Here is a 25,324-nt window from a genome sequence, read left to right on the forward strand (position 1 = left end):
TGCGTTCTTCGATATCTTTTCTTGTGTTTGTAAGCATCTTCTCCTGACTCAAGGAGTCAGCTCCGACTCATTAGCAGATGCAAGGCTACCCTGATGCCCGTCAGGGTTTGACACCCCTCCTCCATCCCAGATGTGAGACCAGTCTCCTGGGAATTCCCAGTGGAGCTCACTCCCTCACACACACACACACACACACATTCACACTCATTCCCACTCTTAAATGGGCCTCTCTTCCTAGCTTCCCTCCAGTTATCTGACACTCGGTCTGCCAAGGACCCCTCATGATCTCCTTCCCAGTTCCTCTTGTCACCACCCTGATCCAGGCCGTCTCCCCTTGTTAACTCTGGCAATAGGCTCTGATTCAGCCTGTTTGTCTCCAGACTTAGGCACTCTTAACCACTTCACCCTCCTCCTCTATTTGGAAACCCACGTGCAGACCAGACTGCATGCAGACCACTGTATTCACTGTCTCCATATTCAAACCCCAAGTCATCCTCTCAGCCTCCTGGTCCATCAACACCTTCCTATACTTGTTACATGATTCAGATAAAAGCAAACCATGAGCACAGTCCCCAGTACATCCTTCACTTCCCCACATCTGTGTCTTGGCCTATGCCAAATGCTTCCCCTGGAAGTCTTCCTTCTGATGGCCTTGCCTATAGTCAGAGCCATTCTTCAAAGACTGGCTAAGGAACCACTTCCAGAAAAAGCTCCAAATTCATGATAAGGATGCCCCCAGGGAGGAAGAGAGGGACAGGGTTGGAGAAAGAGGAAAGGACTTCACCTCTCTGTATCATCTATTATCTATCTATCCATCTGTCTATCTAGTTTAAAGGTCTGAGCATGACAATATGCAAAATTTAAAGTAGTGAGTTTTTGTTAGTATATATTAACCATATTTCTCTGTATTTTTAATTTTTTACTCTAAATATTGGACACCTTCTGAAAAAGGAAAAGAGGGCAGCAGAGTGTGGGATGGTTAGATAGCAACGCATGGAGTTGCAGTCTGTGGAGCCGTGGTATAGAAAGCTGCCTCTGCCTTTTCAGCATCTGTTTTTCTCTGTGTTGGCTTCTTTCTCTGGAAGCTTTTAAAAATAAATAAATAAATAAATAAATATTGGACACCTTCCACCTGCAGCTTCTTCTGATCCTTCAAGTGAGTTGTTCTCGCTGTCTTTCTCTTAATTCCCATTGTACCTTGAGCCATCTTTATCATACACACAGGACAAGCTCTGTCTCACGTCACAGTCATCCAGGTGGTTGTCTGATTATTGGAGCCACATTGCCCTCATCTCTGCCTCCCCACAGCACCTAGAAAAGTGTTTTGCACACAGTGGATGATCAACCAAGCCAGGGAAATCCAGTCCACGTGAGCCTTTAGATCCCCGAGTGAGACGCAAATATGTTCTTCCTTTATCACATATACTTGAAAGCATCTCTATTTTGCATGTGGAAATAAAGACCACCCAATGAGAGCAAGCAAAGACTTTTATTCGGGGCTTGTTCTAGCAAGAGGGTCAGTCATGATCACTTATATTTTGAAAGAGACTAAAAAGCAGGCAGAGGAGTGGGGAAACTTTATAGAGGAAAAAACGTAAGAATTTAGTATCCTGATCGGAGGCTGAGAGTATGGGGGAAGCTGCTGGAGGGCTCAGGAGAACCCAGGCATCCTATGTGATCGGTGAGGGTAGAAATTCAGCTTTCTCTGATTGGCCCTAAGGTGGAAATGGGGGCAAAAATTAGGTAAACTCTCAGCTATTAATCAAGTCTTGGCCATTTGGTGGTGCATGTGTGCTCAGTCGTGTCTGACTCTTTGTGACACCATGGACTGTAGCCCGCCAGGATCCTCTGTCTGTGGGATTCTCCAGGCAAGAATACTGGAGTGGTTTTCCATTTCTTCCTCCAGGGGATCTTCTCTACCCAGAGATCGTCTTCTGTGTCTCCTGCATTGGCAGGCATATTCTCTACCACTGAGTCACCTGGGAAGCCGCATTTGGAGCCTATTGTTAAAGGGGTTCTTATTTGCTCCTGGATCAGTTAGAAAAGGACTGACTTCCTGGGAGTCTGGCCTACAGTAGGGTGGTTTCCTGGGAGGGTTACTGTAGATAGTGGGTTGGTTTCCTGGGCTTGCTGCTGCAAGTTGTGGATCAAAATTCAGTTTTTAATTATGGTTTGGCCACTGTACATTTGTATATCTAATTCTTAATGTGTTTTTGCAAATTATACAAATAATGTGTTTTATCTTAAATCTAAATATTGCATGGTATTCTTAGTGGCTTTTAAGGTTTAATAACTTTTATAATAATAATATTCCCAATTTTTAATTATTTAAATCTAATACTTTAAAAAATTGATCTGCTGCTGCTGCTGCTAAGTCACTTCAGTCGTGTCCGACTCTGTGCGACCCCATAGACGGCAGCCCACCAGGCTCCCCCGTCCCTGGGATTCTCCAGGCAAGAACACTGGAGTGGGTTGCCATTTCCTTCTCCAATGCATGAAAGTGAAAAGTGAAAGTGAAGTTGCTCAGTTGTGTCTGACTCCCAGTGATCCCAGGGACTGCAGCCCACCAGGGTCCTCCGTCCATGGCATTTTCCAGGCACGAGTACTGGAGTGGGTTGCTAGTGCCCTCTCCAATGGAGGGAAAACAAGTCTTAAAGTCATCTTCATTTAGTGGAAACATTACTCACCTAGAGCCAAAATGCCCAACTTTAAAGTCTGGGATTGCACAGCCTATTAGCTTTGGTGACCTCAGGGAACTCCCCGGTCCTCTGAGCCTCAGTTTCCTATCCTGCTGTTGTTGTTCAGCTGCTAAGTCGTGTCCGACTCTTTGTGACCCCATGAACTGCAGCATACCAGGATTCCCTGTCCTTCACTATCTCCCAGAATTTGCTCAAACTCATGTCCACTGAGTCATTGATGCCATCCAACCAGCTCATCTTCTGTTGCCCCCTTTTCCTCTTGCCCCCAACCTTTCCCAGCATCAGGGTCTTTTCCAATGAGTTGGCTCTTCCCATCAGGTGGCCAAAGTGTTGGAGTGTCAGCTTCAGCATCAGTCCTTCCAGTGAACATTCAGGGTTGATTTCCTTTAGGATTGACTGATTTGATCTCATTGCTGTCCAAGGGACTCTCAAGAGTCTTCTCCAGCACCACAGTTCAAAAGTATCAATTCTTTGACCCTTCTTTATGGGTCATAAAGCCTTCTTAATGGTCCAACTCTCACATCCCTATCCTGTTAACTGAAGGGAATAAACCCTTCCCAACTCAAACAGTTGCCCTGGGGATCAAAGATGACACTTTATTAGTACATTATTTATTATGCTAGCTATATAATGCTATCAACAAAGATATTACAAAAGAATCACACATCATTAACAGAAAATTCTCATACCCACCTCCCCATAAAGGTATGTTGTGGGATGTTGCTGGAGAGGGAAGCAGTGACTGAGGAAACACAGAGTTTGATCTTACTGGCAGCATTACAGAGCCCAAACCCATGATGCAGATATCCAAATAATCCCCAGGTCTTCCAGAACACACAAACCTTTCCCTCTGAAACAGCTGCATAATGGAAGGTTGCAGTCTTAACCACATCCCAGACCCAAATCCATCACTCTTCAAAAAACAAAACAATGTACAGGCAAATTAATGCACAAGACCCTACAATTATATTGTTTGTTACCTGCAAAGTTAAAAACACTGTAAACACCCAAATGAACAGTATTTCTTGTGGGAAAAAGTGGGGACTTCAGAAGGACTGATTGTGATTTTCTTCTTTATATTTGACAGATGCCACATTTAATTCAGTAGACCATGTCTTTTTTAATAAAACCTCAAAACATTTTCAATATTAGAAATCTGGAATGAAATGGAAATACAATCAAGAATATGCAACTAGATGTTAACTTTTCTGCACATAAAAAAAAATGTCAGAAATTCAAATTTTCTCTCACAATGCCAGGAAGTAATAATGTTCTGACTGTGCTGGCAGTGTTTGAGGAATTTTATAGGAATTGTCTTATTAAATAATCACTGTCATTTCCCCATTGTACAGCTAAGGAAAAGAAGCCACAGAGAGGTAAAAGACATTGCTCAAAATCACACAGCCAATGGGATTCAAACCATGCCATCTGACTCAAGCTATTACTGTTAATCACTATACTCTACTGCCCTCCCCCCAGATCTATGATTTAAAGGAATAACTATGGTTTTCTGGAAGTGACCTTAAGTTAAAGAAAGTGAAGTTGCTCAGTCATGTCCAACTCTTTGCAACCCCATGGACTGTAGCCCACCAGGCTCCTCCGTCCATGGGATTCTCCAGGTGAGAATACTGGAGTGGGTTGCCATTCCCTTCTCCAGGGGATCTTCCCGACCCAGGGATTGAACCCAGGTCTCCCGAATTGGAGGCAGACACTTTAACCTCTGAGCCACCAGGGAAGCTCTTAAGAGAGAGGAAGTGACCTTAACCATCTACCAAGTGGAGAACCACTGGCTCAAAGATCCTTTGATTAAAAAAACCAGAAAGTGGTTTAAACATACCCTGCTCTGGATCACACCATAAGCAGCTGGATGTCTAGCCATTGAATTATTAGATCCTAAAACTTACAATTTGATTTATGTCTTAAGCAAATAAGTCAGAGTCCCCCTGCCCCTCAAAGTCCCTTGTGGCTCTGTTGGTAAAGAATTCTCCTGCAATGCAGGAGACCCAGGTTTGATCCCTGGGTTGGGTAGACCCCCTGGAGAAGGAAAAGGCAACTCACTCCAATATTGTTTGGAGAATCCCATGGACAGAGGAGCTTGCGGGGCTACAGTCCATGGGTTAATAAGAGTCAGACATGACTTACTGACTAAATCACCAACATCCCTCAAAAATATCTTTCAGTCAATCTATAGTAATTTCACTACCCTGCAGGTTTAGCAGTTGTCCAAATAAGGCAAAGTAAGGTAAACTTCAGGACTGGACCCCCAGCCTCCTGCAGCAGCAACTAGCCCAGAGATTGCTTCCAGAAAGAGGATGCTGTCTCTCAGGTCAGGCTGAGAGCCCCACCCACCCTCTCCCTAGGGAGACCAGAAAAGGCATCATTAGGTCAATGGGACCTCAGGCAGCCTCAGCCTCTGTGACCCTTAACCCCCAGGTGATAAGCAATCATTTGGTGATCACAGAAGCAGAGTTTTCCAACTCTGGAGGCCTGCAGAGTTTTCCAACTCTGGAGGCCTGCAGAGCGCTCACACAGCGAGGCCATCACTAGGAGTTTCTTCCCAGGAAAAAGGAGGAAGTTCTCTTCTACTTCCTCCCCTGGCCCTGGAGGCACTTCCATAATCCCCCAGCCAGCCGGCCCCTCCCATCACCCCCCGGGAAGGGGTTCCCGTCCTCTCCCCTTCCCCCACCCTTGCGCAGATAAGGCCTCCCGGGAGAAGGGAGGGGGGGGCGGGCCCTGGGTGAGTGGAGAAGGCCGGGACCACGGTTTCTCCGAGCTCCTTCCCCCAGGCAGAAGTTAACTTTTTGCTCTTCTTAAATATAAATGAGAGACCCTCCTCTCTCTACCTCCCCCACACCCAGCGAAAAGGAGTGAAGGAAACCCCGTCAAAGGTTCAGCGCTGAGGAGCTGAGGAGGGTGCCTTGTGCTTATAGGGTGGGACTGCCCCGGGGGAGGAAAGTGTCCTGGAGGCCTCCTGGGGGTCCGCTTCCGAGCTTCCACACCTTTCTGACTCGCCTCCTAGCCTGGTCGGGCTGCCAGGCAGTTGCCATGGCGACTGGCTGAGTCGAGGCCCTTCCCTACTTGAGAATGCTGTGCTCTGCTAAGTCGCTCAGTAGTGTCGGACTTTGCGACCCCATGGACTGCAGTCCGCCAGGCTCCTCTGTTCAAAGGATTCTCCTGGCAAGAATACTGCACTGGGTTGCTATTTCCTTCTCCAGGGGATCTTCCCAACCCAGGGATCAAATCCAAGTCTCTCACACTGTGGGCGGATTCCTTACCGACTGAGAAATGTCAAGTCCCTGAGGACTGATGCAAATAGGGTTGGTTCCCTGTTTGTTTACAAACTGCTCAGATAAAAACCACAGACTTTTCACCATAATGAATTCAGGCCCATCTTCACTGTGGAAATGGAAGGTTGTTTATTAAAATACTTGTATTCTTGAGTATTGAACTCCTCAGTTCAGTTCAGCCGCTCAGTCTTGTCTGACTCTGCAGCCCCATGGACTGCAGCAGGCCAGGCTTTCCTGTCCATCACCAACTCCCAGAGCATGCTCAAACTCATGTCCATCCAGTCAGTGATGGCACTCTCATCCTCTGTGGTCCCTTTCTCCTCCTACCTTCAATCTTTCCCAGGATTAGAGTCTTTTCCAATGAGTCAGTTCTTCCCATCAGGTAGCCACAGTATTGGAGTTTCAGCTTCAGCATCAGTCCTTCCAATGACCATTCAGGATGGATTTCTTTTAGGATTGACTGGTTTGATCTCCTTGCAGTCCAAGGGACTCTCAAGAGTCTTCTCCAACACCACAGTTCAAAAGCATCAACTCGTCAGCGCTAAGCTTTCTTTATGGTCTCACATCCATACCTTACATCCATACGTGACTACTGGAAAAACCATAGCTTTGACTAGATGGACCTTTGTTGGCAAAATAATGTCTCTGCTTTTTAATATGCTCTCTAGGTTGGTCATAGTTTTTCTTCCAAGGAGCAAGCATCTTTTAATTTCATGGCTGCAGTCACCATCTGCTGTGATTTTGGAACCCAAGAAAATTGAACTCCTATATATGCACAAACACACACTTAGAGGTGTACCTACAGATAGATATAAAAACACAGGCACTGCAATTGCTTTAAAAAAAAAAAATAGAGTTTCTATGGCATTTAGTGGGTAGGAGTCAGACCCAAATTTGAAATCTTAGCTTTGTTTGCTTCTTTCTGAATAAAATGGTGGTAATAGTTCACTGTCCTTTTAGGGTTGTTGTAAGGTCTAAATAAGATGTTTATAATGAGCTTAGTGTGTGCCCAGCACACAGTAAAACACCTGGTAAATACTAGCTATTATTATTAATAATTACATTGCTGTTGCTCAACAATAATAGTAAATGTTCACTATTATTGTTAATAACTGCACTTTGGTTACTCATATAGAAACAAACACATTCTGTTCATCAACAGGTCTTTGGGGAGGTTTTGACTCCAGATTATCTTGGTCATTTTCAATTGTGTCTTCCTGGAGAAGACTAAACTGCCAAAGATGGTTCAGCCAGGTAATTGTGACAGTCAGAAGTTACTCTGTGAACAACAGATGATGTCTAATGCTTATATTTAATACCACTAATACCCATAAGGGTGGAAAGAGACAGAAGTTTCTGGAAATATACAGATAAGTAGGTTTCTATGTGTAAGGAGCTCTTAACTGTTTGAGGTTATGTCTCTTATACGAGTACAGCTTCCTGGTGGCTCAGATGGTAGAGAATCTGACTGTCATACTGGAAACCTGGGTTCAAGCCATGGCTCGGGAAGATCCCCTGGAGAAGGGAATGGCTACCCACTACAGGATTCTTGCCTGGAGAATCCCATGGACAGAGGAGCCTGGCGGGCTATAATCTATGATTATCACTCTTATAAGCGTGGCAGTTGACAAGAAGGAAATACACATCCCTAGAGACATTACTTTGCCAACAAAGGTCCGTCTAGTCAAGGCTATGGTTTTTCCTGTATGGATGTCATGTATGGATGTGAGAGTTGGACTGTGAAGAAGGCTGAGCGCTGAAGAATTGATGCTTTTGAACAGTGGTGTTGGAGAAGACTCTTGAGAGTCCCTTGGACTGCAAGGAGATCCAACCAGTCCATTGTGAAGGAGATCAGCCCTGGGATTTCTTTGGAAGGAATGATGCTAAAGCTGAAACTCCAGTACTTTGGCCACCTCATGTGAAGAGTTGACTCACTGGAAAAGACTCTGATGCTGGGAGGGATTGGGGGAAGGAGGAGAAGGGGACAACAGAGGATGAGATGGCTGGATGGCATCACTGACTCGATGGACGTGAGTCTGAGTGAACTCCAGGAGTTGGTGATGGACAAGGAGGCCCGGCGTGCTGCGATTTATGGGGTCGAAAAGAGTCGGACACGACTGAGCAACTGAACTGACTGACTGACTGACGTATTAATGCCTTATTCTAAAATGAATGTCCTTCCCTGGTGGCTCAGATGGTAAAGCATCTGTCTGCAATGCAGGAGACCTGGGTTCAATCCCTGGGTCGGGAAGATCCCCTGGAGAAGGAAATGGTAGCCCATTCCAGTACTCTTGCCTGGAAAATCCCATGAACAGAGGAGCCTGGTGGGCTACAGTCCATGAGGTCGCATAGAGTCAGACATGACTGAGCGACTTAACTTTCACTTTCCCGACTTGCAGATAAGAAGCTTGGTTCTGCGTCTGATATTACCTGTGACCTTGCTATGACCCGCAGTGATGGTGGTAGGAGATCCTATGGGACAAGGGGCTGCACCTTTCAGGGCCAGACGAGTCTGAGTAAGGAGCAGAGGAGGAGGGTGCAAGCTGAGTGACATGTCCACACTTCCCAGAATCAGGCTGCCCAACCTGCCGGAGGTCATAAGGGTCAAATAAGATGTTGAGGATGAGAATGCTCTGGAAACGCCAGATGCTGGGGAAACGTAACATGTATGTTTAACTGATCTTTTGAAGTCATTGATTGTATAATATTTGATGCATATAGAAGAATACATATTCAGAAATGTCAGTGATGTAACAAAGTCACTCAGTGAACACCTGGGAACCTCTCCCCCAGCTAAAGAAATGAATGAAGAAATGAGGAAAATCATAACCCTCTGAGTGCACAGGTCTCTGTCCACACCTCAAATCCGACTCTGCTGTAGAATTCAGTTGTATAGGATGAAGGGTTACTGGGCGGTGGGAAGAAACCTTAAGACTATAAACACCTACTCCCGCATTGCCTTCTAGAACTCCAGTCCTGCCCACTCCAACAGAGTGACTGATCGCTGCTGCTCCCCTGCCTGCTGTAAGTCATTTCTCTTATCTGCTAATTTTCTGGGCAAAACAGTGTCTCAGAGTGCCTTTACTTTGTATTTCCCTGAATATTTGTGGAGATAAGGACCCTCCCTCCCCCACCCCAGGGCTCCTTCTTCCTCTACGTTAGCTATTGCTGACTATTTAGATCACATTTCTCCAAGACACCCTCATGGATCCTTGTACGTTGTTGCTTGTTCTCTGAAACACAAGACCCATGTTCTCTACCTGGGGAATAGTTCTTCAGCTTTACTACAGTAATTCCCCTACATACGAACCTTCAAGTTGTGAACTTTCAAAGATGCAAACATGCATTCCATCAACGTCAGGCGTGAGTGAAACTGCAGCTTGCCCTTCGTCTCCTATTGCTGGTGACCCTTCAGCTCTATAATCTCCCACCTCCTCTCCCTCCTGCAGTCAGTAACTCTTCTTGTCTGTTCACTCAATGCCAGCCCCCGTATGTCAGCTGTTGTCCTGGACTACTGTACTTTTCAAGATACTGTTCTATAATACTAACATGTTTTTCTTTATTTTTTGGTTGTTTCTTTTGTGGATTATTTGTGTGAAAAGTATTATAAATCTATCCCAGTAGAGTACTATATAGCTGATTGTGTTCACTGGGTACCTGGGCTGAATTTGTTGTACTTATGAACAAATTGGACTTGGAATGGAACTCATTCATACATAGGGGACTTACTGTAACTTACCTAGATGTCACCTCTGGGGGCCGCCTCTCCTGATGGTGAGATGCCACTCTGGCTCCTTCTGACACCCCTCTGGCTGTGGTTGTTGCCCCCCCTGCCTAGCTGTGACTTGTGTTTCTGGGTCAACCTCCCTAGGGGGACCAGGGCCTTGACCCCTGCAATCTAGCACAGAGCCTAGACTTGGATTATTAAAATTACTAAATGCTCTCAGAAAATTGGGAAAATACAGTAAAGTATAAAGAGGTAAGTAAAGATGACCACTAACCCTGCCTTCCAAAGACTTCTCGTATCCTCCTCCCCTTATCCTCCCAGCCTTCTTTAATGGGGATGTATTTGTATTTAATTGGAATTGTTTTATTTTTCACTTACGATTATGGGGTAATGCACCCAAATGTCTTCAAAAGTGTTTTCAGAAACAATAGTATTTCATCTTAAAAGTTCCTGTCCGTGTCCATGCTCAATTCTGTCTGACTCTTTGTGAGCCCACCAGGCTCCTCTTTCAATGGAATTTTCCAGGTGGGAATACTGGAGTGGGTTGCCATTTCCTCCTCCAGGAGATTTTCCCTACCCTAGGACGGAACCTGCCTCTCCTGTGCTTCCTACATTGGCAGGCAGATTCTTTACCACTGACTTACAGGGTTCACTTCAGTTCATTCACTCAGTCTTGTTCAACTCTTTGTGACCTCATGGACTGCAGTATGCCAGCCTTCCCTGTCCATCACCAACTCCCAGAGCTTGCTCACACTCTTGTCCATTGAGTCAGTGATGCCATCCAACCATCTCATCTTCTGTTGCCCCCTTCTCCCCTTGCCCTCAATCTTTCCCAGCATCAGGGTCTTTTCCAATGAGTTGGCTCTTTGCATGAGGTGGCCACAGTATTGGAGTTTCAGCTTCAGCATCAGTCCTTCCAATGAATATTCAGGACTGATTTCTTTTAGGATTGACTGGTTTGATCTCCTTGTGGTCCAAGGAACTCTCAAGTCTTCTCCAACACCACAGTTCAAAAGCATCAAGTCTTCAGAGCTCAGCTTTCTTTATTGTCCAACTCTCACATCCATACATGACTACTGGAAAAACCATAGCTTTGACTAGATCAACCTTTGTTGGCAAAAGAATGCCTCTGCTTTTTAATATGCTGTCTAGGTCAGTCATAGCTTTGCTTCCAAGGAACAAGCATCTTTTAATTTCATGGCTGCGGTCACCATCTGCAGTGATTTTGGAGCCCAAGAAAATAAAGTCTGTCACTGTTTCCCCATCTGTTTGTCATGAAATGATGGGACTGGATGCCAGGATCTTAGTTTTTTGAATGTTGAAATTTAAGCCAACTTTTTTCCACTTTCCTCTTAAAATTATTTTGACTCAATCAAGATTTGATATAAAAGAATGAGTGAAAATGTTCAATACACATTTGAAGGATGTAGAGGTGGTACTTGAGGAAACTGTACTCCAGTGTGTTACTAAGCAAATGCTGTTTCACGTGTCTTCTCTGGGTACCTGCTTCCCCCGGCTATGGAATGACCCTCAAAAGCCCTTTCTCAGCTGTAGGTTCTGGCCTGTCCTCTATGGTTCTGGCATCCCTGCTTGTCTGTACATCTCTCTCTCTTCCCCGGGTCTGGTTTTTTATGTTCTAGCTGCTAGGACAAGCCTCTAGGCAGTCATAAAGCAAATGCAATCATCAGAAGACATAAACAAGTCATTACCCTCTCCCTCCCCAAAGAGGAGAGTCAGGAGGTGACTAGAGTGAGCTATGTCCTAGTGATCTAGAAAAGGTAGCACCTGGGGGAGCCCAGGGCCAAGCCTTCCAGTGACCAAGTGAGTGCCGAGGTCATCATTGGAAGCTGTGGTGGGAGCTGGCACTGTCACCCCTGGGTGAGCAAGGTGGATTCAGCTGCCTGGGCAGAGAGCCTCCCCGTTCACAGCCAGACTTTCCCAGGCTCCATGTTGGCTGGGAAAAGATGGGCTTGGTAGAGAGAACATGAGTACAATTGCCCCTCGGTTTCTGTGGGGAGTTGGGTCTAGAACCCCACCTCCAGCAGATACCAAACTCTAAGTATGCTCAAGTTCTTTATATGGTATCCTGTTTGCATACAACCCACACTCATCCTCCCATATACTTTATCTCTGTTGCTATTGTTTAGTCCTAAGTCCTGTCCAACTCTTTGCGACCCCATGGACTACAGCACCCCGGGCCTCCCTGTCCTTCTCATAGTTTTCTCAAATTCATGTCCCTTGAGTCAGTGATGTTATCTAACCATCCCATCCTCAGCCTCCCCCTTCTCCTCCTACTCTCAATCTTTCCTAGCATCAGGGTCTTTTCCCATGAGTTGGCTCTTCGCATCATGTGGCCAAAGTATTGAAGCCTCAGCTTCAGCATCAGTCCTTCCAATGAATATTCAGGGCTGGTTTCCTTTAGGTTTGACTGGTTGGATCTCCATGCAGCCCAAGGGACTCTCAAGAGTCTTCTCCAACACCACAGTTCAAAAGCTTAGTTCTTTGGCATCCAGCCTTCTTTATGGTCCAACTCCTGCATCCATACATGACTACTGGGAAAACCACATCTTTGATTCTACTGACCTTTGTTGGCAAAGTGACATGTCTGCTTTTTAATACGCTATCTAAGTTTGTCATACCTTTCCTTCCAAGGAACAAGCATCTTCTAATTTCATGGCTACAGTCACCATCTGCAGTGATTTTGGAACCCAAGAAAATAAAGTCTGTCACTGCTTCCACTTTTCCCCTTCTATTTGCTATGAAGTAATGGGACCAGATGCCATTATCTTAGTTTTTTGAATGTTGATTTTCAAGTCAGCTTTTTCACTCTCCTCTTTCACCTTCTACAAGAGGCTCTTTAGTTCCCCTTCACTTTCTGCCATTAAAGTGGTATCATCTACATATCTGAGGTTGTTGGTATTTCTCCCGGCGGTGTTGATTCCAGCTTGACTGATTCATCCAGTCTGGCATTTCACATGATGTACTCTGCATATAAGTTAAATAAACAGGGTGACAATATACATCCTTGATGTAGTCCTTTCCCAATTTTGAACTAGTCCATTGTTCCATGTCCAATTCTAACTGTTGCTTCTTTACCTGAATACAGGTTTCTCAAGAACCAGGTAAGGTGGTCTGGTAGTCCCATCTTTTTAAGAATTTTCAAAAAAAAGAAAAAAAGAATTTTTCAGTTTGTTGTGATCCAACTGTCAAAGCCTTTTGCATAGTCAATAAAGGAGAAGTAGATATTTTTCTGAAGTTCTGTTGTTTTCTCTGTGAGCCAGTGGATGTTGGCCATTTCATCTCTGGTTCCTCTGCCTTTTCTGAACCCAGCTTGTACATTGGGAAGCTCTTGGTTCACACACTGTTGAAGCCTGGCTTGAAGTCAGGTTATGTCTAGATGACTTCTAATACCTAATACAATGTCAATGCTGTGTCAATAGTTGTTGGTGTGTAGCAAATCCAAGTTTTGTTTTTTGGAGCTTTCTTGAATTTTTTTTAAAGTATTTTTAATATTTTCCATCCACTGGTTGGTTGAATCTACAGATGCAGAATCCAAAGGTGAACAGGGCCCACTGTAGCCACATTCTCCCACCAGGCTGTTAACATATTGTTTCAAATAAAAGCACCCCCTCTTCATAAATCATCAAATACAGGCCCAGAGGGAAATTTAAAGTACAACCCTGTGATTTATAACACATAATTTACCAAATCACACCTAGACTGAAAAGTGTCAAGCTTTGTGGAAGACCTCATAAAAAGATTCCAATTCGCAGACTTCCCTGGTGGTCCAGTGGTTAAGGCTTCACCTTCCAATGCGAGGGTCGCAGGTTCAATCCCTGGCTGGGGGCTAAGGTCCCCCATGCCTTGGGATCAAAACACCAAAACATAAAAAAAACAGAAGCAATACTGTAACAAATTCAATAAAGACTTTAAGATGATCCACATCAAAAAATCTTAAAAAAAAAAAAAGATTCCAACTTTCTTATCCTGTTTATCTGCACTAGCTCAGCTGGAGGTGGGGGAGGGGGTCCATGGTATGACTCCACTCCTTTGCTGATGAGCCAGATTCCTGTTTTCCTCTCCCTGACCTACTACCTATAGGCTTAAAACTAGGAGGAATTACAACAGATGGACTCCAGCAACAAGTTAGCCCTGGGGTGGGGCTGAGGGGTTCCTGGCTGAAAGCATAGGTCAGTGCAAATATCCAGTAGCCCCCGTGGAGCCAGGGTCTGGCTACTCCCAAGGCTCTCAGGCATTTTCCAGGGACCACTCCCCTTATTACAGCACAGAAAAAAAGCAAGAAACATCACCAGGGGCTGGGAGCAGGAACATTTGACCCTGTCTTAGACAGGCAGTTTGCTGAGGGCCACCCTTGCAAATGGGCAGGTGCCTCAGTGTTAGATGTTATCACAGGACAGCTCAGACTTTAAAGAATCTGCCTGCCAGCACAGGAGATGCGAATTTGATCCCTGGGCTGGGAAGATCCGCTGGACAAGGGATCAACCATCTACTCCAATATTCCAGTCCATGGACTCCAGTCCATAGGGTCACAAAGAGTCAATCACGACTGAGTGACTAAAACACACACCCTTGCAAATGGGAGGGTGCCTCCATGTTAGGTGTTATCACAGGATTTGCAAAGCTACTCTCCACAAAATGTGTCCTAACGCAGGATGTGAAAGTTGCTTAGTCATGTCCAACTCTTTGCAACCCCATGAGGATACAGTCCATGGAATTCTCCAGGCCAGACTACTGGAATGGGTAGCCTTTCCCTTCTCCAGGGGATCTTCCCAACCCAGGGATCGAACCGAGGTCTCCCTCATTGCAGGCAGATTCTTTACCAGCTGAACCACAGTATCATGAAGTCTAAAATCCTACCACTAATGAGTCATGGCCTAGGCTAAGCATGTGTGTGTGTGCCTTCTATCTTTGTTTTTTACATTAATTTTATTATAATTATTATTATTCTATTTGAAAAAACATGGCTTGGTGCTTTTTGTGCCTCTTCTCACAGCCCAGAGGCAGCAACTCTCCACTCTGACCCTTTTCTCTGTTTATAAAGAAACTATGAGTTCCCTGAGATTGTTCTGTCCAGCTTAGACTTCTCGGCACTCTTGTTTTGGAGCTGAGCTCAGTCTCTGACATTCCCTGACAATGTTTCTAAATACTGTTAAACCCTGCTGCCTGGGCCCTTCCCATCCAGACGAGAGCCTCGGGTGGGGACAGAGTGAGTCAGCTAGGGTTGAGTCAAGAGGTTGGCAGCTTGCAGCACCCCAAGGCCTGGCCTTCTTTTTCTTTATTTATCTTTGTCTTTGCTGGGTCTTCCTTACTGCTCAGACTTTCTCTAGCTGCGGAGAGCAAGGGCTGCTCTAGTTGCAGTGCACAGGCTTCTCACTGCAGTATCTTCTTTTGCTGTCTAGCACGGGATCCCGAGTGAAGGACTTGAGTAGTTGCAGCTGCTCAGCTGTAGCGCACAGGCTCAGTGATTGTGATGCCATGGCTTAGTTGCTCTGAGTCTTGTGGGATCAGGGATCGAATTTGTGTCTTCTGTGTTAGCGGGTGAATTCTTCACCACTGAGCCACCAGGGAAGCCTGAAGGCCTGGCCTTCTTCTCTCTGGGCCCCCGGGGACCTAGCAGGCCTGCTTCTCCATCCTTGGTGGGACCACAACTCCTTGGCATGTGGACTCTTGTCTGCCTGCAATACAGGACATGCTTCTAGTGGGAGGCTTTTCATTCTGTTCTTTACCAACAACATTAGCAACTGAACCAAAAACCTCCCTGGTGCACCGGTTGACCACCCCATACTGCTAGAATTTTTGCTGTTTGATCAATAGAGATAAAATGAGATGCCTTCACAGTAAGTAAACATGTACTGATGTTACCTTTCCTTATCTCTCCAATAATATTCCATGCTTTCCATGCCTCGAAGCGGGAGGCATTTTCTTGTGCTCTGAAGCCCAGCTTCCTCAAGGCTCCCTCTGGGGCCCTTGTCCCCCTCTGCCCTCCCCGGGCAATGTCTGCCCTCTCTGGATTTGCACCTGCCATGCCTCATGGTTTCCCTGCAGAGACAGAACTTCTTGGTGGAAGATCCTTTTTTTTTTTTTTGTCTTATTTCTCATGGCAACCCCTGCTTCTACATAGAACTTATTGTGCATGTAGTTCAGTTCAGTAGCTCAGTCATGTCCAACTTTTTGCGACCCCATGGACTGCAGCACACCAGGATTTCCAGTTCATCACCAACTCCCAGAGCTTGCTCAAACTCATGTCCATTGAGCCATTGGTGCCATCCAACCATCTCATCCTCTGTCACCCCCTTCTGTTCCTGCCTTCAATCTTTCCCAGCATCAGGGTCTCTTCCAAGAGTCAATTCTTAACATCAGGTGTCCAAAGTATTGGAGTTTCAGCTTCAGAAATTCCTTTAGAATTGAATGGTTTGATCTCCTTGCAGTCCAAGGGACTCTCAAGAATCTTCTCCAACACCACAGTTCAAAAGCATCAATTCTTCTGCACTCAGCTTTCTTTATGGTCCCACTCTCACATCCATACATGACTACTGTAAAAACCATAGCTTTGACTAGACAGACTTTGTCAGCAAAGTAAATGTCTCTGCTTTTTAATATGCTGTCTAGGTTGGTCATAGCTTTTCTTCCAAGCAGCAAACATCTTTTAATTTCATGGCTGCAGTCACCATCTGCAGAGATTTTGGAGCTCCCAAAATAGTCTGTCACTGTTTCCATTGTTTCCCCATCTATTTGCCATGAAGTGATGGACTGGATGCCATGACCCTCGTTTTCTGAATGTTGAGTTTTAAGCCAACTTTTCTACTCTCCCTTTTCACTTTCATCAAGAGGCTCTTTAGCTCCTCTTTGCTTTCTGCCATAAGGGTGGTGTCACTACATATCTGAGGTTCTTGACATTTCTCCCGGCAATCTTGATTCCAGCTTGTGCTTCATCCACTCTGGCATTTCACATGACGTACTCTGCATATAAGTTAGATAAGCAGGTCAACAACATACAGCCTTGACATACTCCTTTCCCAATTTGGAACCAGTCCGTTGTTCCATGTCCAGTTCTAACTGTTGCGTCTTGACCTGTATACAGATTTCTCAGGAGGCAGGTAAGGTGGTCTGGTATTCTCATATCTTTCAGAATTTTCCACAGTTTGTTGTGATCCACACAGTTAAGGGCTTTGCCATAGTCAATAAAGCAGAAGTAAATGTTTTTTCTGCAACTCTCTTTCTTTTTTGATGATCCAACAGATGTTGGCAATTTGATCTCTGGTTCCTCTTCCTTTTCCAAATCCAGCTTGAACATCTGGAAGTTCACTGTTCATGTACTGTTGAAGCCTGGCTTGGAGAATTTTGAGCGTTACTTTGCTAGTGTGTGAGATGAGTGCAATTGTGCAGTAGTTTGAACATTCTTTGGCATTGCCTTTCTTTGGGATTGGCATGAAAACTGACCTTTTCCAGTCCTGTGGCCACTGCTGAGTTTTCCAAATTTGCTGGCATATTGAGTGCAACACTTTTACAGCATCATCTTTTAGGACTTGAAATAGCTCAGCTGGAATTCTATCACCTCCACTAGCTTTGTTCATAGTGATACTTCCTAAGTCCCACCTGACTTTGGACTCCAGGATGTCTGGCTTGGTGATTGGTTATCTGGGTCATTAAGATATTTTTGTATAGCTCTTCTGTGTATTCTTGCCACCTCTTCTTAATATCTTCTGCTTCTGTTAGGTCCATATCATTTCTGTCCTTTATTTTGCCCATCTTTGCATGAAATGTTCCCTTGGTATCTCTGATTTTCTTGAAGAGATTGCTAGTCTTTCCCATTCTGTTGTTTTCCTCTATTTCTTTGCATTGATCACTGAGGAAGGCTTTCTTATCTCTCCTTGCTGTTCTTTGGGACTCTGTATTCAGATAGGTATATCTTTCCTTTTCTCTTTTGCCTTTCACTTCTCTTCTTTTTTCAGCTGTTTGTAAGTAAGTGTTAGTCGCTCAGTCATGCCGGACTCTTTGTGACCCCATGGACTGCAGCCCACCAGGCTCCTGTGTCCCTGAGATTTTCCAGGCAAGGATACTGGAGTGGGTTGCCATTTCCTTCTCCAGGGGATCTTTCCGACCCAGGGATTGAACCAGGGTCTCCTGCACTGCAGGCAGATTCTTTACGGACTGAACTATAAGGGAAGCCCTACAGGGAAACTGTTTGTAAGACTGCCTCAGACAACCATTTTTCCTCTTTGCATTTCTTTTTCTTGGGGACGGTCTTGATCACTGCCTCCTGTACAGTGTCCTGAACCTCTGTCCATAGTTCTTCAGGTACATAGTAGGTGCTCATTTTTGGTGACTCTCTCATATGGATGACCCCACCTTCCAGCAGGGTTGAAATTGCCTCTTTCTTAAGACCAGGGAAAGGAGTGAATGTTCCCTGTGAATAGAGGGTGGTGAAAGCTGAGCCTTCCACGTGGAGCTGTCCACTGCTGTGTCATCTCTCAGTGCCACTGGATTCTCGGACACATTTGCACTGCCTCACAGACTAGCACCAAAGACGTTCATCTCATGACCTTCCTTCTGGTTTCCCAGCTGCGCCTGCTGTCCCCTCCTCAGGGTTCCTAGAGGTTCCCCTCAACTCTCTGGATGTCCCCCCAAAAGACTCCCTCTTCACTTTCACAGCTGACTTCTTTCTGTGACAAAGGGAACAGAGGTAAGACTCCACCCCTCGTGCCTTTTCACCTGCCAAGGGACTGCGCTCTGCTCCTGCCCTTTTCCTTCACCCCTTCTCCAGCCCGAGGCTCATTCCTCCTCACATACTCTGGATTCCTGCTCTTTCTTCCTGTAGTGGGACTTGTGTCGTTAAAGCTTGGAGCTCCCTTTCCTGCCCACCCCCACCTTCCCTTCTGGCTGCTCCAGGACCTGGCCTCCTGGGGGAGGGGCTGACTCCAGTCTGGGCAGGATATGCATGACTGTGTGTCACCCTGGAAGACAAAGTACCTGGGTCACATCAGAAGGACCCAGGAGTCACTTAGAAGAGCCTCCCACTGGCCAAGGACTGGCCAGTGTGGTCCAGTGAGATTCAGGGAGGAGAGTAACAAAGGGAGTGGATGCAAACACAGCGACTGTGGCTCCACCCACTAATGCTGAGCATGAAAACGCAGAGCACAAAAAACTCATGGCTCACTTTTGAAGAATACTAGAAAATCAGCTCATTTTTTGGACAACTGATGAATAAGGAACCTTTATCCTGCCTTTCCTATATGAACTGTGCCTCAGAGTTAACTGAATAATTGAATGATTGATGAGGGGACATTTTTCTTTATATATATAGAGAGAGAGAGAGAAAGAGAGAGCAGCACATTTATATAATTTTATTTATGTATTGTTTACTGTGCTGGGTCTTCATTGCTGCCCAAGCTTTCTCTAGTAGGGGTTATTCTTCATTGCAGTACATGGGCTTACTGCAGTGGCTTCTCTTATTGCAGAGCACAGGCTCCAGGGCACACGGGCTTCAGTAGCTGTAGCTCACAGGCTCATTAGTTGTGGTTCCTGGGCTCTAGAGTGCGGGCTCAGTAGTCTTGGCACATGGGCTTAGTTGCTCACAGTATATGGGATCTTCCTAGACCAGGGATTGAACCCGTGTCTCCTGCATTGGCAGTCAGATTATTTACCACTGAGCCACCAGGGAAACCCCAGAGGGGATGTTTCTTTTTATAAAAGTATGCTAGCAAATAAAAAAGAAACAATGGAATTCTGATAGCGGCATCTCACAAGTATGGATTCTATCTCTAATGAAGTAATGAATTTAGGTGCTGCTGCTGCTGCTAAGTTGCTTCAGTCGTGTCTGACTCTGTGTGACCCCATAGATGGCAGCCCACCAGGCTCCCCTGTCCCTGGGATTCTCCAGGCAAGAACACTGGAGTGGGTTGCCATTGCCTTCTCCAATGCATGAAAGTGAAAAGTGAAAGTGAAGTCACTCAGTCGTGTCCAACTCTTCGCGACCCCATGGACTGCAGCCCACCAGGCTCCTCCATCCATGGGATTTTCCAGGCAAGAGTACTGGAGTGGGGTGCCATTGCTGTCTCTGGAATTTAGGTGAGGCATGTCTAATACCGCAGAGGATGACCCAAGGCTCGGTGCCTCTCTGCCTTGAATCAACCAGAATATGATCAGACCTCAAGACCTCATTGCTAGTTTCAGGAAATACAAAGGAAATGCACAAAGAATGAGTTTGATCATGTCATAAAGAAGGAGTCAGCACAGCACACAGTGTAGGAAGCTCCACAAGAAGAAGGGCCCGGCCTCCGTGATGACAGCGACAAATGGCTCAGGACAAAGACAGAGGGAATCTCCTGATGGAGAGACCTAGGAGACATGTCAGACGATACGCTAACATGGGCTGTTCGTGTCCCCACCTGAAAGTGAACTCAGAGCATGAGACCTCTTACAGGACACTCAGGGGAGTGAAAACATGGGCTGGGTAGTTGATGCTGCTATGGGATTATTCTTGCTTGGGGGAGCCATGATGATGGTAAAGTGGTTATGCTTAAAAATATATCTTTTAGAAATACATGTGAAATTGTATAGGTGAAATATAATGTCTGGGATTTTCTGCAAAATAATCCTGGGACAGGAAGTGAGTCAAGACAGGAAACAAAACTGGCCATACACTGATCATTGACGAAGGCTGGTGTTGGGTCCCTGGGGCTTTGTTATGTTATCTCCATTTTCATCTATGCTTGAAAATGTCCACACATTTAAAACATATCCCTTCTCCTCCCTAAGTCCCTCTCCAGCGTTGGGCCTTTCCTTTCTTGGTACAGCCAATCTTCCTGGAATGGTTTTCTGCTCCACGCTGTCTCCTTTTCCACACCCACCCCACCCCACACCCATGGAAACTTCAGTCATCCCCTTCCAGGTGAAGTCAGTAGACGCTGACTTCTTTGCAGCCTCCAGTGTCTCCCTCGGGTTCCTGGACATCACAGTCTTCTGGCTTTTCCCTCTGCTCCATCCTCAGCTTCCAGCCCGTCTCCCTGCGTGGCCCATAGGTGTTGGCAAGCTTTCTTCCCTCCTGGTCGTCTACACCCACATCCCTCACCAGCCTAGGGTTCTTCCACAGACTCCAGACACACATGTCCAACTCCAGTCAACATCCCCACTGAATGGTCCTTCAGGAACCGATCGCTCAACAAATATAAACTAATTCCCTGTCCCCGCCTCCGCCCCTCGAGTCTGTTTGTCCTCTCTTTGTTCCCTGTCTCTGTGAAGACACCACCATCCACGTAACTGCCCAGGTCCAACAGTTGGGTGTCCACCCTCCTCCTCCTCATTTGCCTCCTTTCTGTCACCTCTTAGACCTTCCTTCCATCTGCGCTCCCAGACAACCATCAGATTGCTGCCAGAGTCCTCAGCCTTGCCCTCTCACTCACCCCGCTCCATCCCCACTCCCCAATCAGCCTGTCTTGGAGGTTTTTGTACCTGCAGTGCTCCCTCTGCACAGACTTCTCTTCTCCAAGCTCTAGGCCAACTCCTAGTGTGCTCCTGACATGTCACCTCCTGTGACCATCAAGTCTGGGTCAGGCAACCCTCTTTGTCACCCATGTCCACTATTGGACTTCTCAGGTGGCGCAGTGTTAAAGAATCTGCCTACCAATGCAGGAGACTCAGGTTCGATCCCTGGGTCAGGAAGATCTCCTGGAGGAGGAAATGGCAACCCACTACAGTATTCTTGCCTGGGAAATCCCATGGACAGAGGAGTCTGATGGGCTACAGTCTATGGGGTCACAAAGAGTCAGACAAGACTTAGCGACTAAACAGCAGCAACAGTGTCTCCTATTATAACGAGTTGGTATTGTGATCGCTGGTGACCTGACACCTCCGCTAGCTGGAAGCTCTTGGCAAGGAAAGGACCACATCTGTCCAGCGCTGCACTGTGTCCAGGGGATTCTCCTGGCCTCCACCCCTCCTAGTCAGGCAGTGGGAGGTCTGGAGCAGAGCTGGGGCTGTGGATTCCCTGAATCTTTCCCCCGCTACTCCTCTGCTAAAGTTCCTGTCAGTCCAACAGGTCCCTCTGTAGCCTTAGTGCCCTGGATCCCAGTGACAGCCCACTCCCCTGACTTCCACGGACCTCAGGTGCCAACTTCCTGATGCTACTCACCTGGGAGTGCCCTCCCTAGCACTGTTCAGGCTTATACAGAACCTTACAGCCTTGTTCTGTGTTAAATAATGTTCCCCTCCTGCCCTGCCCCACCCCACAAATTCATGTTCTTCCCTGAAGCTCTGAATGTGGCCTTAGTGGAAATGGGATCACTGCAGATATAATGAGTTTAGTTGAATTCCTCCTGGAGTTGGGAGCATAAATCCAGCATAACTGGTGTCCTTATCAGAGGGAAAAAGAGATACAGACAGAGGGAGAAAAGACAATGTGAATGCCGACAAGCCTGGAGAAGGTAAAAACAGAGGCTGATTAGAGCCATGTAGTTACAAGAAGGCAATGGCAGCCCACTCCAGTATCCTTGCCTGGAGAATCCCATGGACAGAGGAACCTGGAAGGCTACAGTCCATGGGGTTGCAAAGAGTTGGACACAACTGAGCAGCTGACACACACACACACACACACACACACACCCGACAAGGTAAAAAACACCCAGGATGGCCAGTGACATCAGAAGCTGAGAGAAAGACGTGAAACAGAAACTTCCCTGGAGACTTTGGAGGGAGCACATCCCTGCCGACATCTTTTTTCTTTTTATTAGATTTTTTTTTCTTAATGTGGGCCATTTTTAAAGTCTTTATTGAATTTGTTGAAATATTGGTTTTGTTTTTATGTTTTTGTTTTAGTTTTTTTTGGCTGAGAGGCATGTGTGATCTTAGCTCCCTGGCCAGGAATCAAGCCTGCACCCATGTACTGGGAGGTGAAGTCTTAACCACTGGACCGCCAGGGAAGTCCCCTGCCCGCGTCTTGGCCTCCAGAACCGAGAGACTGTAAATGTCTGTTATCTTAAGTCACCCAGTTTGAGGTCCTTTGTTATGGTCACCCCAGGAAATGAACCTGAGTCCTCCCTCATGCTCACATCAGTTTCCCTCTGAGAGGACCAGCCTGTTCCTGCCACATGCCTTTGCTCTATGAATCCTGGGCCTCTGTGCCTGGCTTGGGGCTGGCTCCATTAGGCACCCAAGACATGTCTGTTGGATCAGAGTGTTTGTACCTCTCATTGGGTCTGTTCCTCTTTTCTGAAATAAAATCAAAATAAATTCGAACTCGACATGGAAGTTTGAGGTTAAAGCCAAGGGCCACCCAGGCAGATGTGTTCAGGGCAGCCCCAGGTCTGGGCACCCTGGGCTCATCTCTCTGGAAGCCTGGCAGTCAGCTTTGGCACCAGCAGCCCGTAGGCACTGCTGTGCTGACCGACATGCTTCATCATGAGCTTGAAATGCTGGATATGAAATGTCAACTGGGCTGGAAATTTATTTGTTGATTTGCATAAGAAATGTCAACATAACAAGTTGAAAGAAAAGAGTGTTAGATTCTTAAATATAATTTCAACTTTTGGGAAATGTTGTGATTGTAAAAAAGGCTTTCTGGTGGTCATCTACTTTAACCAAGAAAGTGTCCCCATGGTAACATCCCAGCTGTCTCCCATCCTGAGCTTACATGCACCCACGTCAAGCATGAGACCTGGTATGTCCACTGGAGCAATTACTTGTTTTCATTTCAAAATGTGAACTCTTTTATTTGGAAATTTCATACAAATTTACTGTCTCCCTAATACTTTTCAAATATTTCTTACAATCAATCATACAAAATAATAACGTAAAAACTATATTTTGTAAAATATTACTATTTTAATCTTTGTAAAATTAATAGGGGCTTCCCTGGTGGCTCAGTGGTAAGAATCTGCCTGCCAGTGCAGGAGAAGCAGGAGTTGTAGGTTCGATCCCTGGGTTTGGAAGATCCCCCAGAGAAGAAAATGGCAACCAGCTCCTGTATTTTTGCCTGGGAAATTCCATGGACAGAGGTCCACGGAGTCACAAGAGTTAGACACGACTGAGTAACTAAAACAACAACAGCAAAATTGATAGATGAATATTTTTGGCAAATATTATGCAGACCAGCTCAGGTTCCTCTGGTTTTCCCTGGTGTGCCACACAAGGATCATCTCTTTCTAGGTGAGAAATGGTGCAGAAACGGGGGGGCTCCCTGCGCTGAGTTCTCCCGCATCTTTTCATGCTGTTGGCAAACATGGATGAGGCCTTCTGAGTTGGGCAGGACCCTGAGAATCCCTTGGTCCCAGGCTAGGGGCTAGGAGACAGGTTTAGAAATAACCAGTACTAGTTCATTGTGATAGATAAGTCAGGACCCAGAGGTTCCCGTAGCGCCCTGGGAAAGCAGTAAACTGACAAATACTTGACCTAGGTCTTGAAGTTTGAGCTCACTAGAAAAGGCTGGCCTGGAGGCCCAGGGCAGAAATAGCAACCTGCCATGTGAGAAAGTCTTGGAAACTAGAGAATGGTCTGAGCTTTGGTCCTGAAGTCATGAGTGGGTTTGGGTCTTGCTTTCTAGCTAGTAAGGACTGGGGCTCATTCCTGATCCAAAGGCAGGGGTCTTGAAAGGTTTTCCTCAGGAACGCCAAGGTCCAGTCTGCTTTGGGAGGGCAGTTTGAGGTACTGGAGAAGTGGATTTGGGGAGGGAGGGCTTGCTTGGAGGCTGGGAGCCTGAGGAGCCCTGAGCAGAGCCCTGGGCAGGTGAGAGTGCAGGGTGACTTGGAGGGACAGGGAAGCCAGGCTGGGCAGGCTTGAATCTGCAGGAATGGAGAGTTAGGGAAGGGAGGAGAACTGTCTGAGAGAGGAGGTCTGGGGAAAAAGAGACCTTACCAAGGGGAGACAGAAATCAGGAGACGGGCCGCCTCCCTTGCAGGGTGAGCAGCAGCTCACCTGTGGCTCGACCTCTGGCTTCAGTGAAGTGGCAGTTCTCCTTCCCAAATGGAGGAGGTGTCTCAAAAGCCAACAGAGGTGGGGTGTTTGACACCCAGTTCAGCCAGCGGGAAAGAATGGCACGGTGTTCCCCAGGCACAGCAGGGCCCCCGAGACCCAGGTGGGTGCCTGCCCAGAGGCCACAGGGCCCTCTGTCTCCTACAGACCTCTTGGGCATTTACAGCCAGGCGTTGAATTTGTTTTAGCTTCAAGCGTTGGTTTAATCCTGTGGACACTTCTTCCTGGAGTTTCTTTTCTGTCTCATGGGGTCCTTCCTGGGAGCTGCTTTCCTGGGAGCAGGCACCTGGGCTGGGTTTGGATGCCATGTGTCCACCCTGGGTGCTCTGCGGTCCCGAGGAGAATAATCAGGCTCTGGAGGGGAGGGGGCGGTGCCAAGGGTCGGGATTAGGAGAGGGGAGGTTGGTCTAGAGCAGGTGACTGAGAGCAGGTGAGGTGAGCCGCGTGTCACACTTACACAGGTTTGATCAAAGATGGGTCAACACAGCTATCATGGGCCCCATTTTCATTTAATACAACGTCAGTCTAAGTCTGACCCCTGAAAGGAGGCAATAGGAATAATGTTGGGGGCAGGTGGCAGCGGCAAGGCTGCCCCTTTAGTGCCATCCTTTCTCGGAAGCCGCGCT

General features: G+C 46.5%; 1 protein-coding gene across 2 annotated transcripts in view; it reads left to right on the top strand.

The window, feature by feature from the left end:
• The window catches only part of SLC37A1 (solute carrier family 37 member 1), a 101,816-nt gene that overhangs the window by 658 nt on the left and 75,834 nt on the right, over positions 1-25,324 (top strand). Inside the window, exon 2 of one of the 2 annotated variants that reach the window (XM_070376594.1) lies at positions 8,953-9,010. The exons of the other annotated variant lie outside the window; for it this stretch is intronic. The gene's annotated coding sequence lies outside the window, so the exon portion shown is untranslated. The remainder of the gene's footprint in view (positions 1-8,952; positions 9,011-25,324) is intronic. 2 annotated transcript variants of the gene reach the window in all.

This window comes from Bos mutus, chromosome 1, assembly GCF_027580195.1.
Source record: "Bos mutus isolate GX-2022 chromosome 1, NWIPB_WYAK_1.1, whole genome shotgun sequence".
NCBI classification, from domain to species: Eukaryota; Metazoa; Chordata; class Mammalia; order Artiodactyla; family Bovidae; genus Bos; species Bos mutus.